Source organism: Dipodomys merriami, unplaced genomic scaffold (assembly GCF_024711535.1).
Source record: "Dipodomys merriami isolate MVZ:Mamm:240054 unplaced genomic scaffold, mDipMer1.0.p SCAF_547, whole genome shotgun sequence".
In the NCBI taxonomy this organism is placed as follows: Eukaryota; Metazoa; Chordata; class Mammalia; order Rodentia; family Heteromyidae; genus Dipodomys; species Dipodomys merriami.
This window is the reverse complement of record NW_027206121.1, coordinates 515,552-528,161: the sequence shown is the minus strand read 5'-3', so window position 1 is coordinate 528,161 and position 12,610 is coordinate 515,552.

The window sequence follows — 12,610 nt, the reverse complement described above, 5'->3', positions numbered from 1 at the left end:
TTCAAAGAAAATATCCTCGATGGAGACTATAATTCCTACAATGCTCGGTGCCACCCTGCTACATACCTGGGAACAAGTGGCTTGTGTGCATTGGGACTTTTCTCTCCCTGCTGTGGGAGTTAAGCTCAGTTTCTTCTTGAAAACCACTGTTTCCTATTGAAATACATAAGACCACCCAGAAAATGGATTTATATGGGGAGAATTGGATGTATAGGCTTTTTGATTCTTAGTTCTAGTAATGAACTTGAGGTTATGAGACGGCATTGCTTATACCTTTCAGTTTATTCAATGCCTGCCTTCTGCTGAATGTAAATTTTATCTCTCTTTTGTCTTAAATTTTTTAATACATCCCCTCTTACTTTACAAAGGTATTCACCGCCACTAAACTTATACCTGGGTCATTTACCATTGCTGTAATGTAAACACGGGCATAAAATAGTGAGATTGTTAGGTAAATATGCAGCATAATACTACTGGTGATTTGGATTTCACAAAATCTAACAATTAATTTTATAGAAACTCCCCAATTCTATCTATTAAATCAAATGAGTCTTTATTTTTTTGCTGAATTTTGCATTTCATTTAAGAATTTTATGTTTTGTTTTGTTGTTGGTCCTGTGGCTTGACCTCACAGTTCAGGCATTGTCTGTGAGCATTTGCTATGCTCTATTTGCATTTCCTTTAATAATTTCTTCAGGTAACTAGTGAAAAAGTTCCCACACAGGGATTCTTATGAATATGGCACATCACCTCCATTTCCCTTCAAAGAGATAGTTGTTAGGGCGGTCAGGGATGAATGCAGGAGAGATAGAAGAGTAAAGTTTAGGCTAGGCTATGTTGATGTGAAGCTTAATCACTTGCAAACCAGTCTGCTTTTGTCTTTTCATTTTGCATGTGAAAATCTCTTTAGAATTCTTACCTCTTCTCTGATCCTAACAGTTCCTCTCAGTAGCTTTAGGCTACATATCTAAGGGACCTCAGACTTGTCTTCTCAGACCTTATCCATGAAAGTGTGCAACAAATCTTTTGTCTCCTGCCCCAATGCCATCAGGGCACAAGCAAGGCTCTGAGAGCCAATGGGATGATAATTAAGGAGACAGAGAGATGGCTGATGGCACAATTCTGCTATATTTCTCAAATGCTTGCGTAATATTGGTCTAGACCCACTGTGCCCAAAAGTGCAAACAGCACACATCTTTCCTCATTTTATTTCAATACATCTTTTCCACCCAAGCCTCCTGTTAATTAAAGCCCCAGGCCAAAAGCTAGAACACACACTTCCTCAAACCAAGAAAGGGCAAGGACTTGCAGTCCTGAGGGTGGGAGTTAATGGCTCTGAAGCTTTTGCTCCCATTTTGCCTGCTCCTGGCAGGCACCACAGGGTCTACAACAGTCTCCCTCTCTCTTATCAGAGAACCTACACTTGTCTCTTAGGTGTTTATTGTGATATTTTGAAATCCCTTCCATAAAAAATAATTGGGAAAGACTGGATTGGAAACTTTCACGTTTGATTTTAGTTCTTCAGTGTATGGGTTCAACATGTCTCTATTGTGGAGCTGAACTATTCCTCATGAAAATGGGAATCAAAGAGCATATTTGAATGTATAGACTTCAACTTAAAAGCACCTCTAACAATATAAAGAAAAAAAAATTTCATCTTTAAAAATAAATTCCTGGGAAGTGGCACTGTGGCTCAAATGGTAGAGCGCTCGCCTTGAGCTGAAGAGCTGAGGGACAAGTGCTCAGGCCCAGAGTTCAAGCCCCACAACCACAAAAAATAATCCTCCCTAAAACTAAATTCCTGAGAGACAAAGTGATAAAACTGGGGTGCTTCCAACAGTATCTGTGAAATGTAGTTTTCTTTTCTTTTCTTTTCTTTTGTTGGTCATGGGGCCTGAACTCTGGGCCTAGGTACTGTTCCTCGGCTCTTCAGCTGAAGGCTAGTGCTCTACCACTTAAGCCACAGTGCCACTTCTGGCTTATTCTGCTTATGTGGTGCTGAAGAATCGAACCCAGGACCTCATGCATGCAAGGCAAGCACTCTACCACTGAACCGTCTTTCCATCCCTGAAATATAGTTTTCATTGTTCAAGCCTACATTTATGATGAATTTCTTTATTCTTTTATCCTTTTGTTTGGTTTGGTTTTGTTTTTGGTTATGCCACTTGAATTGTGAGCCTAGGAACCATCCCTTAGCCCTTCAGCTTAAGCCAAGTTCTCTACAATGTGAGCTAAAGCACCAGTTCTGTTTTTCTGGTTTTTATTGGAGATAAGTGTCTCACAGACAATGCTGCCCAGGCTGACTTTGGACTGCGATCCTCAGGTTTCAGCCTTTTGAATAGCTAGGATTAAAGACATGAGGTACCAGCACCCAGCTTGCATTTCTTTTCTTTTATGTCCCAGCCTTGGGGCTTGAACTCAGTGCCTGGAAACTGTCCCTAAATTTTTGCTCCAAACCAGCACCCTAGTACTGGAGCCACAATTCCACATTCGGGTTTTTCTATGTATGTGGTACTGAGGACTTGAACCAGAGCTTCATACATGTTAGGTAAGCACTCTACTACTGTTGCGGGACAGCCACAACACCAACAGTGCTCTGGAAGGGCAATGGGAAGATAATGGAACAGACTGAGAGAAGGCCAATGATGAATCTCTCTTTATTTCAGCAATAACTTAGCTATAGACACTTTCTAGATGGGTCCAGTGCTTGCATCACATTGTTCTAGTACTCACTGAGTCAACAAGTGCAGACCATATGCATCTTTCCTCATTCTAGTTCAACCTTAGTCCAACAAACACCTAGAGGTAAGCCCCTAGACCCAGAAGCTAAAAGGAACACTCCCTCCTATGACAAGGGCAAGTACTTATAGCCCTGAAGATTGGAGTCTGTGGTTGTGGAGCTTTTACTCACAGCTTTCCAGCTCTTGGCACCTCAGGGTCTGCACCACTTCCCCTTATTTCATTTTGTAAATTGAGCAAGTGTCTATCAGCCTGAACCTGGAAAATCAGCAGATCATACATCTCAGGAAGAATGGAAGAATAAAGAAATACCAAAACAATAAACAGGAAAATGCCTAAGAAATAACAAAAAGAGTGCTATTTCCCCAGGTGAATCCCTACAGGTAATGGAGAAGTGATACAGCTAAGCCTGCATGGTGGAGTGACCAATACCAGATATCTGACCCGGAAGCTGCATAATGCCTAAGCTTAAATGATCAGAGGACAAGGTTCCTCAAATATGTCACTGGATATTGGTACAAGTCATATTTCCATCATATTTAAGAGGGATAACACAGATGTACTGACAATTAGCATGACACATCATTTTTAACTGGGTCTTTAGCAGGTCTATGTGATTATCAACATACATCATTGCTGTTTCCAAATCATAAAACATATCACCATCATTTTATCTACTCCCACCTGAATATCAAGGGTAAAACAGAAACATTTCAAACTAAAGTATTAACACGTTTTTCTGTATATATGGTTTCTACAAGGGTCACAGGAGAAGCAGTAGCACTAGCAATAAGAGTCTGGGTAGCAATAATGTGGGCAACCAATATTCCCCAAAATCTGCGGCAATGGCAAAGAATCCTCTGAACCTTGATAGCAAACAGAGACCTAAACTTATTATACCAAGGTTCTATCAACTGAACATGCAATGTAAGTTAAGGGGATTGCATAGTAAGCTAGGATTACTCATGCAGTTAGTGAGAACACAATTGTTCCTGCAAGAGGCATTAAACACCACCTCACCCATGAAATCCATACCCAGCCCAAATACTAGCCTGTATGGATACATAACACAAGCTTGCACAGTAAATGAAACAAAACCATGAAACAGGACAGGTCTCTGAAACAGAGGTATGGGATGGTGAGAGGCATTAACTTGAGCCAGGCTCAAGTTGTCAGGGTGAGCTTGTCCACACAAACTGACAAACATGGGAGCCAGCAAGGTACCACTGATCACATCACTCCTCTGAGACAAGTCCTGCCTTACATACTGGGAGACTCCTGCCACTAGAACTGTGGACAAGGTGTGAAATCCAAAGGCGATGGATCATCGCAACCATTGGAATCGCTGGGTATAGTGGAACCCAAGAGGGATGCACCACATCTCCTGCCTAAGGAATTCTACAAGTGTTATGCATAAGCTCCATCTTTTTCCATTGGTTCACCTTTTCCTCCAGAGGAAGTCCGACCCATAATATATCCCTGAATACCTTACCATATTTTTACCTTCTACCTCAGGATCTGCAATAGTCACTAACTGTGATCAATGAAGTAGAGGATATAATATTTGTATAATAATGAGACTTACATCTGTGAGCAATGAACAATTCAAAAATAATGTAGGAAGTAAATTCTATTTATACTAGTACAATAAACATAAAACTTAGAAGTGAATGTTTTAAAAATGTAACCAAGAACAATGACAACTATGGGACACAGCTAGTCTAGGAAGCACCCATTTTTGCCTGATCCTTATATCCTTGCATCTCAGGAACTTACTTTTAACTTTTACAGAAAGAAAGAATTCTTTTTCCTTCATATTTTGTAAGTGCTCCAGTGTTGCCGTCTATACATCCAAACGTGCCTCACGATCTCCATTTTCATGAGGAATAGCTAAGGCCCACTAAAAGAGGGATGGAAAACCCTTACACTGGAGGACTGAATATCAGGCATGAAAGTTTCCTACACAATCCTTCCCAATGTGGAGAAAGGATCATCTTCAATCACAATAAACCCTTAAGAGACAAGCTTAGAATGTCTGATATGAGGGAGGGAGGCAAAAGATTTATTCCACAGTGTAATGGATACAGTCTGGGAAGACAAGTCTGAGGTCCCCTAGATATGTGGCCTAGACTTGCTGACAGGAACTTCTAGGGTCAGAGAAGAGGTAGAAAATCAAAACAAAATAGGATATGCAAAACAGAAAAGAAAAAAAACAGGCTGGTTTGGAGCAAGTAATCAAGCTTCACATGAACATAGACCTGCTCTGAACTCTACTTCCTCCCACATTCATCCTGATCTACCTAGACAACCATTTTTTTGAAGAGTCTTGGAGGAGGAGTACCATTTTCTAAGAAACCCCTAGGAGGAAACTTTTCACTAGTCTCCTGAAGCAATTAATAAAAGAAAGGCAAGTACAGCACAGCAAATGCTCACAGACAGTGCCCAAGCTCTGAGTTCAAGCCACAGGACGAACAACAAAACAAGGGGAAAACTTTATAAGGAAAGGCAAATTTCAGACATAAATAACCAAAAACTCCTTAAAATTTCATAGATGGAATTTGGGAGTTTGGGGGAAAGTAATGAGTAGAATTTGACAAATCCATTTAATTCAAAGATTATAAAGTATATCTGTCTTTAAATTCTTTTATTTTATTCCAGTATATATATTAGGGCAGAGGAAGATGATGCCAGAATCAATCAGTTTACTGTCTGCAAGTACTTTTTTTTTTTGGTTGATCTTGTGGCTTGAACCCAGCCTGAGCACTGTCCCTGCGTTTTTCAGCTCAAAGTGATCTCTCTACGACTTGAGCCACAAGGCCACTTCCATTTTTTGGTAGTTAGTTGGAGATAAGACTTATGGACTTTCCTGCCCAGGCTGGCTTTGAACTTGGATCCTCATATCTCAGCTTCCTGAGTACCTAGGATTACAGGCATGAGCCATTGGCACCCAGCTGAAAATACCTTTGTAAAGTGACAGGGGAGATATTCAAAACTTTAAGGAAAAACAGAGACATAATTTACATTCAGCAGAACGTACTTTATGAACAAAAACAAAAATAAAAACTAAGTAGATTCATAACCTCAATTATATTAAAAGAACTAAGAATTAAAAAGCCAAATTATGCAATGCTCCTAATACATTTGTGTTTTTAATTGGTCTCACAATATTTATGTTGGTTAACTGAATTTTCAAGAAGAAACTCACCTAAGTTCCCGCAGCTGGGAGAGAAAGGTCCCCATGCATCCATGCACACTTAGGACCAAGTGCCTTGTGCCAGTCAAAACCCTGTAACAAGCCCACTTCCTCTAGGTGAATTGTGCATTGCATTCTGGGAATTGTAGTTTCTATGGAGGAATAGATCCTTTGAAAGTTTGGGAGTGGGGTGGGGGATGGGGTGTGGAGGAAGGAAGAGGTGCCAGTTCCTCCTTGCTCACTGTGTTTTTATTTTGCAAATTCGGGTTACTTTGCTTTTCCCTTGCCACTGGAAGTGCTCTAAAGTGCAGCTTTGCACTCCATAGTCAGAGCACAAGCCCAGATTCTGTTTTTCAGGGGAACTTGGGAGCTGTAACATGAAGCAATCTGAGGCTCCTTGCCCGAGTCTGCCCTTCCCATCTTTCCCCAGTCTGTGGTGGATGATATTTTATGGGCTTATAGGTTTGTTCTGCCATTAGCACTCCAGGTGCCAGAAAGGGGTTCACAAACCTCTGATTTTCGAGACAAGGAGAGTCAGGAGTTGTGCGTTTATACTCCTAAACCTAGAGATTCTGGTACTCAGACATGTGATTTTATAAACTAGCTTTTTGTGAATTGAAGGCAATGAATGGTAAACATTCCTTGAAAATGTCTTATATAAACATAGTGATCCTCTTTTCACCCTCTGCACTTCCTATGGCTTTTGAAACTTTCAAAATGTTGCTGGCAAGATATACTCCAATTGATGTGTCTGTTCTGACAAATTACAATTTCTCCACTAATATAATTAGCCTATTTTACATCACTTAAAATGAGAGAGACTGGCTGGGCAGGTGGTTCAGTGGTAGAGTGCTTGCCTTGCATGAATGAAGCCCTGGGTTTGATTCTCAGAACCACATAAGCAGAAAAAGCCAGCAGTGTACTGTGGCTCAAGTGGTAGAGTGCTAGCTTTGAGCTGAAGGTCAGAGGGACAGTGCCCAGGCTCAGAGTTCAGGCCGCACACCGACAAAATAAATGAGAGAGATTTCCTATACACCAAAAACAATTGTTAAAATATGACTATTGTTAAATATAACAATTGTTAAAATATGTTAAAATTTGAGTACAATACAATGCCTTTTTATGTGTCTCCCTGTCCTGATTCTTGAATTCAAGGTCTAGAAACTGACATTGAAATTATTTGGTTCAATGATAATGTTCTACCACTTAAGCCACATTCGCACTTCCCACTCCTTTGCTAGTGTATTGGAGATAAATCTCTCAGACTTTCATATCCTCATAACTTCAATCTGTGATCCTTGTAGGGTTCCTTCATGTCCATCCCAGGGGACCACAAGCAGGCACAGGAGAAAGATTATTATAAGGTTTATTAGAAGGACCATGTTTCCCAGGAGAGGGAGCACAAGCATTTGTCCCTCTTCTGGTTGCAACAGGATCTGGGGGGCAGGAAGTGAGTTAAGTACATATTCAGGTGAGTCTGAGATGACAGAGGGAGTGGCCAGCTGTATGGAGGGAACTCTAGGTCTGGGAGGAGCTCAGGTCTGGGTGGAGCTGAGGACTAAAGGTTGGGATAATACTAACTTTCCTCAGATCTCAGTATTCTGAACACTTAAGATTACAGCTAATAGACATGATAGCCCAGTTACAATGCTGTTTTTAACATTCAGATTATATTCTAAAGAAATAATATGAAATAGAAAACTTAAAAATTTTAAGGCAGGATGTTCAGTCACTAATGTGTATGAGGACAGTCCAAATCCCAAAACACACAGAAAATGCCCCCACCTTGAAATCTGTATACTCTTGATCTTAAGTATTGTGAATGTGAACACTTAGTGTATAATAAATTCTTTTCAGTTTTTCAAAGTAAGAAAACATTCTTGTGACAGAAAAACCCAGTAGTAATGTGAAATTATTGCTTTTAAAGGATTCATAGTGTCTGTCTGAGAAAAAACAACCTCAATGATGTATACAGAATAGATTTTCACTTTTTGTATATGTCACTGCAAAGGTCATGTATTTTATATTAACAATTACCATTCTACGTAATTGTAAAAATTACACCAGTACTCTGAATAACAGAATATCCTGTGTAATCAACCAATAATTACAAGCAAAAGCACATTGTGATATAATTTGTTGGTTTTAATTTTGATGGATCTACATTTTGGGGTGTATTTTCTGTTAATATTGTTTAGTAATACATAAGACTTCAATCTACTGGTGCCTTGGCTGGGGATGGTTGACTGGGATTTTGTCACTCCTCTGACCAGCATTTTATGTTGCATCTTTATGAGGTCCTGTATCTCCAGCAGAATGGTCATGGTTGTTAATATGACTACTTAGGCAAGTGATGGACTTCTCAATCTGTGTTTATGTCATCATTACTGATGTACCTTTGGCCAAAGCAGGTTCAAACTCAAATTGCAAGTCATTGTACCAAGGTATGCTAATTATTTGCATAAAGGGAAACGTGCCATTTGACAACCATTATTGAAATATTATAAAACAAAAATATGTGTTGTATATATTTTATCTCTATAACTTTGTGTGAAAATACTGTTCCTAACATACATGTTTGAATATGTAAATAAATGAGGTAGAGTACAAATACTCAATGGAGGCCTAAGATATCTTTATGGTACATTAATAGAAAAATAGTTTATATCACTAGGTGTATTTCAGTGATAATTACTTTCAGTCAACAGGTGGCATGGCATGTTTTCCTTTTTTGGTTTCAATTTTTCAACAATCATTTGTAGGAGCTTTAGTTTTTATGTGAACTATAAGCATATTAACCTAGCTATGAATTGCTTTTATACTGTGGATCTACCTGCTAATTGACCGTGCATATGTCCTTTTTTGGGGGGGTGGGGAGGTCCGGTCATAGTGCCAGAACTCTGGGCTAGGGCGCTGTCCCTTAGCTCTTCAGCTCAAGGCTAGTGCTCTACCACTTGAGTCACAGCGCCACTTCTGGCTTTTTTCTTTTTGCTTATGTGGTGCTAAGGAATCAAACCGAGGGCCTCATGCATGCAAGGCAAGCACTCTACCACTGTCCACCTTCCCAGCCCCTGTGCATATGTCTTTAGTTGACACTTTAATGCTCTTCTTAAGACAGGAATGATTCTTCTCCCATAAGAAGGCTTTAAGCTTTTCCAGCACACATATCATGGTTTGAGCAGGAACATCTAGGGTAAAATCACACAGGTTCTTTTCTGACTTCCATATTTGCCTTCGCTCCTAGCCATGGTTCCAGAATCTTTATTCATTGTCAAGAGCAAGAAAGAATGAAAGATCTCTAGTGAGATTCTTTGACGTCTCACTTTGTTTGACATTCCATTATGAACTTAAGGGTGTCCAAGATTGAAGAAGAGAAAAAAAAAAGATTCAGCTTCAGGAACATATTTCTAAAAATGCTAAAGATGTAACCGGGCACCAGTGGCTCACACCTGTAATCCTAGCTACTCAGGAGTTGAGAGCTGAGGATCAGGGTTCAGAGCCAGCCCAGGCAGGAAAGTCTGGGAGACTCTTATCTCCAATAAACCAGTAGAAAACCAGAAGTGGTGCTGTGGCTCAAGCTGTAGAGCCCTTCCCTTGAGCTGAAGAGCACAGGGACAGCACCCAAACCCAGAGTTCAAGCCCCACGACCGACAAAAAAAAACAAACAAAAAAAACTAAAGATGGCTTGGAGATTTAGCAGATTATAAAATCAGATATTCTATATTAAGAGCAGATATGCTTCAGTTTGTTTCTACTTTTGCTAGTGTGAGAGAAAGTTGTCCCACTAGTTATGTGGTTCAGTGACACCTAGGAGATGACTTCTCATAGAAGTTGAAGGATGGCTAGCAACTGCTCAGACATCACGTCCTCATATGTAATAGTAAACTATCCTAATGAAATTTTACTGGATTTGCTGAAACAGTGTGGTCAAACATAACTTCAAATATTCTACAGGACTGAGTGAGCTATAAGTACTTCAATTAATCTCTGTAAATACTCTTGGACTGCTTTGTGTTCTTTGTTTTACTTGAAACTTAGGCTCTATTTGATTGGTATTCATAGAAATCTCTGTTTTTCTCTATGGTGCTCTCATAGGAGTTCTCTTACCTAATTTCACAATTAGTTCTGTTTTTCATGTTTATTAGCTTTCTTTCTTTCTTTTGCATTACATTTATTTATTGTGAAAATATCATACAGAGAGGTTACAATTACATGTGTAAGATAGTGAATACATTTCTTATCAAGCATTGTTGCCTCCTCCTTTGTTTCCCTTTACCATCCCTTCTTTCTTTCTTTCTTTCTTTTTTTCAGTCATAGGTCTGGAACTCTGGGCCTAGGTGCTATACTTAAACTCTGCAGCTCAAGGCAAATACTCTACCACTGGTGCCACATCGCCACTTCCAGATTTCTAGTGGTTAATTGGAGATAAGAGTCTCACAGATGGTCCTGCCTGGGCTGGCTTTGAACTTCTATGCTCAGATCTCAGCCTCCTGAGTAGCTAGGATTGCAGGCATGAGCCACCACCATGTGGCTTCACTAGCTTTATTTCTCTCTTTCTCTCTCTCATTGTCTATTTTTCTCTGTCTCTTTTTCTCTTTCATTCTCTCTGTTTCTCTTTCCTCCAATTGGCTCTTAATTTTACTTTTCTTCAAATGGTTTATCTGGGAAGTAGATTTTCTTACTGATCAGTTTTCTTTTGGTGACTTGGCTCTTAAAATTGACATTTTTCTCACTCATTATACAGGAAAATTGTTGCTAAACATAAAATAATTTGAGTTCCTCAGATTCTATTATCTTTCTGTGGTTTAACCTCATTTGATGTGGTTCCTGCAGTTTTCCTTTTTCTTCTTGCTCTGTTTGCCTATTTGCATTCACTGACATTATAACATAGAAGCTGGTTGTGAAAATAAATAATACAGTGACTGTGGTTTTCATATTTGAAATATCACTAATAGCAAAATCTGACATAAATTTGCTATGTAGTAAACTTTAATCTCAGGAACTTCAATACTAAATAGAATGTGTGGCAATGTGTCCTTTGGAATCTAGTGGGAGAAATGATTCAGGAATATGTGACACATTTGAGCAATAGTCAGTGAAAACATCTGCAAAACCTACACAGATTATAATAATTTGTATTTTTTGTCCATGTGTGTTTGTTATTAATGCTATTATTAGTAGTGTAATTCCAACTAAACACTTTTTTAGCATGTGTTCAAACACTTTCAGTTTGTTTGTTATTTTAGTAGGTAAAATAGATATGTCTGTCACTCATATGTCTTCATATAATCCAAAATTTGATTTTTCCATGTTCCTTTTGATGACAGGTCTTGCTATGTAGTCCAGAAGGCTCTTTTTTGTTAAATAAGTTTATTTATTGTGAAAATACCTTACAGAGGGGTTACACTTACATGAGCAAGGTAATGAGTACATTTCTTATGAAACGTTGTTGCCTCCTCCTTCTTTGTTTCTCCCCTACCATCCCAGCCCTCCCATCTCCTCAACTACACTCCCCCACCCACCTCCAGCAAGCTCTTCATCTTCTTATGTAGCCTAGGCTGGCAACTAACCTTTCTTGAGTTTCCCAAGTCCAGAGAAAATAGTTGTGTCTCAAACTGTGTGTGGCTACATTACCCATTCTTATGTGTACAGTTCATTGATAGAACATTGGGCCACACTGTTGTGAAGCCATTCCATCCATCCATCTACAACACTTTTCATCTTCCATCTGTGAAGCTGTTTAATCATTGAATAGGCAGCTCCTGTTCCTCTCTATCCCAGTCTCTGGAATCATCCTATATTTGGGCTCTACAAGTTTGTTGGTCCTTGAAAGCTCAGTAAGGGAAATTATACCATGACTGTTCCTTTATGACTGGTGTGTTTTATTTAGCTTATTTTACTTAAAGTTCATCCATGCATTTGAACACATTTATTGTTTTACATGCTTCGATGTTTTGCTTATTGTGAGTAGATTTTGAGAAGTGGTTCTCCAAGCATTTGTTGTACTCCCTGCTTTATCTGCTGTTGCATACAAGTGTAGAAATGCTGGACCATATTCCTATATAATTCTATATTTAGTTCTTTTTAGGACTCTTCGTACCATCTTTGGTAGTTTGTTTGTTTGTTTGTTTGTTTGGTCAATCAAGGGGCTTGAACACTGGGCCTGTGCGCAGTCCCTCAGCTCTTTAGTTCAAGGCTAGCACTCTACCACTAGAGCTATCGCACCACTTCTGCTTTTCTGGTGGTTGTATTGCAGATAAGAGTTTCATGGATTTTCCTGCCCATGTTGGCTTTGAACTGTGATCCTCAAATCTCAGCCATCGGAGTAGCTATGATTACAGGCGTGAGCCATGGGCACCTGGCTTCATGTTTGATAGTTTTACATACCTGAGAGAAATGCACCAAGGTTCATATTCTTTTCACATCTTTTCTAGTTTTTTTTAGACTTTGAGAGTATTTTTGTAGTTTTTATTTAAAACTATGTCCATACTAGCATGTGTAAAATAGTTATTTTAATGGAATTTTGATTTGAATTTTTCTCATGACTACTGATATTAAGCTACTTTTATATTTTAATCAACTACATGTGTATGTCCTTTTTAGAAAAGTCTCTTCAATCTTTTTCCCATTTTAAAATTAGATTTTGTTGTGTGTGGATTACTTGAAGGATTTTCCTTA